The sequence below is a fragment of the Tursiops truncatus genome, chromosome 15, assembly GCF_011762595.2.
Source record: "Tursiops truncatus isolate mTurTru1 chromosome 15, mTurTru1.mat.Y, whole genome shotgun sequence".
Lineage (NCBI taxonomy): Eukaryota > Metazoa > Chordata > Mammalia > Artiodactyla > Delphinidae > Tursiops > Tursiops truncatus.
Window position 1 is genome coordinate 74,572,056 of NC_047048.1, and position 6,552 is coordinate 74,578,607.

Consider the following 6,552-nt stretch of genomic DNA (forward strand, 5'->3'; position numbering starts at 1 on the left):
AGTGCAAACTTAAGAAGGAAGTGTTGCCAGCGGCTCAAAGAGTGAGTTCTGGAGTAAGAATGATTGGTGCCATTTTTTGCAAAATGACCTTGGGCAAGTGGTTAAACCTCTCTGAGGCTCAATTTTTTTCTTCTGTGTAAAAGGAGGATGGAAATTATTATAAGGAATTTATAGAAAGCATTTACTCGTTGCTAGCTCTCATTATCTGATAGATCGTAGGTTACCCAAGGGCAGGAGGTGGTCTGTCTTGCTCCTCTCAAGTAACAGAATACTTTACTAACAGGAGCTTAAAGAATGAGGATATTTAATTATCTCACATAAAAATTTAGGAGGAGGGTGGTAGGAGAGTTGATTAAGCAGCTCAACTATGTTATTAAGGACCCAGGCTTCTTCCATTTTTTTTTTCTCTGTCTTCTTCAATATATTGGCTTTTTGTCCCAAGCTTGTTGCCTCATATTCACAAAATAGTTGCCACCACTCCAGGCATAAGTCTCCGTAAAACCATATTCAAAGGCAGAAAGAAGGAGATGGCCAAGGTGGCCAAAAATAATTCCCCTTTTATGCTTTTACCCGCCCCCCCCCCCCAAATCTCTGCCAAGTTCCATATCATGGGTCACATGGCCACTCCTATACCAATCACTGTCAAAGAAAACAGGATTCACCCCTTAGGGCTAGGCTAATTACTGCTCTTACAAAATTGAAGTTTATTTAACAAGGAAGAAGTGAAGATTAAAGTTGGGTAGGCAACCAACAGTGTCTGCCACACTGTTCCCATAGTGCCCAGCACAATGCCAGGTACAGAGTAAATGCTCAATAAATATTTATTGAATGAATAAATAAATCCTCTTATATGAAGGTATATAAGAAACTTATGAATAAGACACACCTCTGACCCCAAGAGTATCCAGTCCTATTGGTGAGGGTGGGGGCAAGGTATATAAGAAATAAAACTGGCAAAGAGTTCTCTTATGGGCCCCCTCTCTGACTCCAAGCCTTTCATGAGGAGACCCTCTGAGATGCTTCACAGTCTCAAGTCAGCTAAACTGATATTTGTATACATCTTTTTAAAAGAAATCGTTAGTATGTAAGCAGTGTTCAAGTCCTCTAGGCAATCCCCTGTGCTAAATAGCAGAGGTCATGTGCTGGTTATCTGCAGACTTTTGTTGTGTGGCCATCACAGATTTTTTTTTTAGTTAATATTTAAATATCAGAGGGATTTCCATGAAAATCTGGATTTCTGTTTTCTCTTGAAAAATTAGAGGAACTGATTAACACTGGCCCTGTGTAACATGGCAATTACAGCTGGCTCAAGAGGAGTGGCTGGCCTTGAACCACAGCCACCCCCTTTAGGCAGGATGTGCTCTCTATCATGCTACAGTCTCCACCCCTGCCTAATATTCCTCACTCAAGACACTTTGCTTATTTATGTTACTTTCCTGGCCTTGGTATAAATTTAAGTTCATGCTTGTTGCACACAAAGGCCAAGGAAGTCCAAAGAAGTTGTCTTGCCGCTCTCTGTTTCCCCAGGCTCTGCATAGTGCCCAATTTAGAAATTTTATGTTCTAAATGAAAAGACTATAAATTATTTGAAAGCACCTGGTCTTCATTTCTTAGAATTTTCCACCGTCATAAGCAGAGAGACTATCTAGAAATAAAGCCAATAGAAGGGATTGTAGAGCCCAGAGATTGAGATACTGAGTCCTGTCAATGTCATTAGAGCTCCTGGATCCAGCCATGCCTGAAGGTAGTGCCTCTGGGTTTCCCACTTATGGGAACTAGTAAATACCCCTTCTTACCTAGGCCAGATTGTGTTGTGATTTTGTCATTTAAGTCCCAAAGAGTCCAACTGATTCAATTCTCTCTCCACTAACCAGAAGTTTACCATCTCCTTATAATGTACTTATAGGAAACAGGGCAAAAAGAGTAATAAAACTTAGAATGTTCTACGGAGAAGGAGCCCTGCATTGAGTTCAAGTATAACCATCTCATTCTACAGATGGGAAAACTAAAAAGCTCATCAGGAGGTGCAGTAAGTACCCTGATGGTCAACCAGTAAGTAGGCAGCCAAGTACCAGCACTAGGTCACAAACCATCTTCTGCTCAGGCCCTCTCGGCAGACTTCCCACTGAGAGGCGTTGTGAGTTTTCTCCGAGGCTGAATGAGGTCAAGTCAGCCCAATTCATCCATGTAAATACAAGTGAATCCCCGTCTAAGCTGGGCTGGCAAGAGACATGTCCACTTCTGGGCACTGAGCAAAACTAATTAATCTCCTCTCCCCTCTACCCACAGACCCTTGGGAAGGAATAATTGTTTTCGGTTATGAGGGTACCCAAAGGCTCAAGGGATATAATTGACATCTCTGAGTGGCTGTCACTCAGGACAATTGCTCTATGCGGTGGCCTTGCCCAGATACAGTTCCAGTAGCCCCAGGGATTTTTCTAGCAGCTTGGAGTCCAGTCTTTTTGCCCGTTTCTCTTTTGCCCCAATAATAATAATCATAATCGTAATCATGAGTAAAATGGGGTTAATGATAGAATCTACCTCCCAGGGTTGCTGGTGGGACTAATGAGATAAGGCATGTGAAGTGCTTAGCACCACACCTAACACTAGCAAGTACACATTAATGTAACTTTAGTAACTATACTGACAACCACAGTAACAACAGCTAACGTGGATTACGCAGTTACTATATGCCAGGCACTGTACCTATTAGCTGTTGGATGGTCTTTGAGTGACCAGATGTCTGATTCTAGTACTTTTTCAATCTAGCCTGATTACCTTTATCAAGCCCTGGGGTTCCTGGTCCAGGTTCCCGGAAAGTGGGTGAGCTTGATTTTCTGACCAACCCAAACATTTTTCCATTTTATCTTTTGCTCACCACCTACCCATCAACCCAACCACCCATTCATCCATCCATATACTCAGCCACCAAACTATCCAACTATACACCCGCCCACTTATCTACCCACTCACCCATCAATCCATGCACTCATTCACTCACTCATCCTTCTTTCCATTCATTCACATATTCTATCCACTATCCATCTTTCTACCCACTCATTCACCCATCTATCATTATCCAGCCATCTACCCATCCATATACCATCTGTCTTTCCATCCACCTGTCTATCTACCCATTCACTCATCCATCTATCTATCCATCGATCAGTCTATCCATCCATCTATCCATATGCCCAATCACTTACCCACCTAGTCACTCATCCACCTACTATCTACCCACCCAGGCATCTCCATACTCATTCATCCCACCACCCAATCACTCATCCAGCCCAAATATTCATGCATCTACCCACCACTCACCCATCCACCCAGCCACCCTACCCACTTTCTCAGCCATTCCCACCCATCTACCACCTAACATTTTGGGGTGTTTCCTACACACAATGCTCTGTGCTAAGCTGTGGCATGGTCTCTTGAGCTCCCTCCCTGGGAGGAAGTGTGGACACGACCAGAGGGTCCCCACAGAGGGAGATAGGTAAACCTGCACGTAGTCCATTGAGCCCCTTCATGGCCTGGACTTTGCCAAAGCCACTGGCTTCCAGGGTCTGTGGTCAAACAATGATGAAATACAGGGTAAGGATGGACTGAGGCATGGGCTTCCAACAGAGCAATTAGAGGTAAACTAATACCTCTTCCCCACAGAAAAGCCTGGGAACTCCAAGATGCAGTAGAAAAGGAGTGAGTCAGCAAAAGAAGGAAATAAAAGCCACAGAGATCAAGGGCTAATTAACCGATTCTCCTAAGATATCATTAAGTCCAGCCCTCCTGCCCTTTGGAGACTGATCACTCTCCTACTTCCTTTCCATCGCCCTTGTCCACTCTGTCCTGACCTCATCTGCCTCCTCTCTCATCTCCCTTCCCTCATTTTATACTTCCTTGAATCCAACGTCCCTGCTGCAACCAGGGTTGACCTTTAAAGGCACAAGTCTGACCACATCGCTCCCCTACTTATAATGCTTTATGACTCCTCATTGTCCAAGATAAATGACAATCTCTCCCAAGATGAGAAAAAGGCCATTCTTTCACTTATTAGCACATATTTCCCAAGCACCTATTAGGTGCCAAGCTTAGGTTGCATGTTGGGAATCCAACAGTGGTGAAACCAACCTGCTGTCCTGGAGCTCCCATTTAAATGGGAGACATAACCAGAGACATTTAAAAATAATCTAATATTGATACTCGATGTGAAGGAAATAAGTAAAAGTGTGAGAATAAGAATAATGGGGAGGAGAGGCAGCGATTTCAGCTCAAGAACTTCCTGAGAGAGTGATGGTGCTGGTGAGTCTTAAGTCAGAGTGATCACCAAACCATAAATATAGAAGGGAGAGCAGGTGCAAAGGCCCTGGGGCAGGTGGGAGGGTTGAAGGAGATGGAAGACGGCAGGTGTGGCCAGGGCAGAGTGTATGAGGGCAAGAATGGGCTGAAAAGGAGTAGGAAAGAAAAACAGAGGAGGAGAGAAAAACCGTGTAGGTGAGGGTTGTCTGGAGGTTTCTGGATTTCATAGCAAGAGCATTGACGGGTTTTAAGCAAAGAAGTAGTTGACCTGATTTTTAACTTCAGGATATAAAAGGCTGTTTTAGAACCTCTGAGGTCTCCGTTTCTGCTGTGTTCAGAGCCTCCAAACTGGGCACAATACATGACAAGCCCCTCATACCTTTTAGTAGTCACTCTTTATTTCTCCCCATACCTCCCGCCCCTTAACCCCTCGAAACTGCTAACCTACTTTCTGTCATTATTGATCTACCGATTCTGACATTTCACATAAATGGAACCATACAATACGTAGCTTTTTGTGACTGGCTTCTTTCGCTCAGAATATGTTTTCAAGATTCATCTATATTGTACCAGGTACCAGTACCTCATTCCTTTTTGTTGACAAACAGTATTCCATTGTATGAATATACCACATTGTGTTTATCCACTCATCAGTTGATGGACATTTGGGTTGTTTCCACTTTCGAACTATTTAATACCAACTCTTGAGTGGTTGTATTAATTCTGATATGGAACCTACCTTTCTGTGTTAGGGGTATTCAAATGTCCTTTCATAGACTGACAGTGGAAGCAAATGACAAATGTATTTCTTAATGTCCTTACCTGGCAAAATAAAACTCTGGAGTCTTTCTCTTGACTTTTATAGTACAGGGGTCTGAAAGGTCAAAGTCCTGGAGCTGCAGACCTCTGATAGAAACTCAATGGCTCAGAAAAGCCAAATGTTGTCCCTTTGGCCCTGCATGCGGCTCAGACTATGACTGGTAAACAGAAGAGCATAATGCAGCACTTGTCAAGCTGGGGTGCAGTGCCCTTCTGCAGGCACATATTGGTCTCCTGGAGAGAAAGACTACATTTCCCAGCCTCCTATGCAGTAAGGAGTATCATGTGACTAAATTGTGACCAATCAGATAGAAACAGGTTTTTCCCCTCTTTCCTTCTCTCCCCTTCCTGCTGGCTGGAATGTGGACAAAATGGCTGGAGCTCAAGCAGCCACACTGGTCCCTGAGGTGGAAAGCACTGGTTACAGATGCTGGAGGGACCAAAGGAAGAGGCCTGGTGACTGTGGAGATGCCACACCACCTCTGATCTCCTGCATCTGCATGAGAGAGAAAGAAATGTCTGCTGTGTTGAATGTAAACATTTTAACGTATAAAATGTTGCTGTGTTACTTTGTGCCTCCATGGCCCCCCACAGATGAAGGACATTTGCCTCCGGACACTATTTTTTTTTTTTTTTTGGCCAAGCTGAGCGGCAGGTGGGATCTTAGTTCCCAGACCAGGGATGGAACCTGTGCCCCCTACAGTGGAAGCACAGAGTCTTAACCGCTGGACCACCAGGGAAGTACCAGGACATTATTTCTACTCAAAGATTTGAGAGAAAAAAATGATTTTCCCTTTTCAATTTTTCCCAAAGCTAATATAATTCATTTCTTCCTGGGAATTCCCTGGTGGTCCAGTGGTTAGGACTCTGAGCTTCCACTGCCGGGGGCTTGGGTTCTATCCCTAGTCAGGGAACTAAGATCCTGCATGCTGTGCGGTATGGCACAAAAAAAAAAAAAAAAATCTTCTCTTCTTTTTAATATTAAAATAAATGCATATATCTGCATGAAGGATAGGTAACATTTAGTGAACTTGTAAGACACTTTTTTGCTTGCCTTACTTTGGGCTGTGAGCCTCCTCCCCAAAATCCGCTAAGGGTACCCGGTCCCTCCTCTGCCATCAGGAGGATTGTTGATAGAAAGATCCTGAACATGGTCTCAGGAAGCAGGGAGGCCTGCATTTGAATCCCGTGTCTACTACTTATTAACCACAAGATCCTGGGCCAGCCACTTCACTTTCTGACCCTCAGTTTCCTCCTTTGTAAAAATGGAGATAATAATATATGGTCTGGAGGGTGGCTGGAGGTGCGACTTGATTCTGTCCATGAAAGGCCCTGTCCCAGAGCCAGGCACATACGGACTCTGTGCTCCCTTCCCAGGCACTAACCTCGCTATTCTGGACACAGCCAACTCTCAATCTGAATCACACTCAGAGGCAG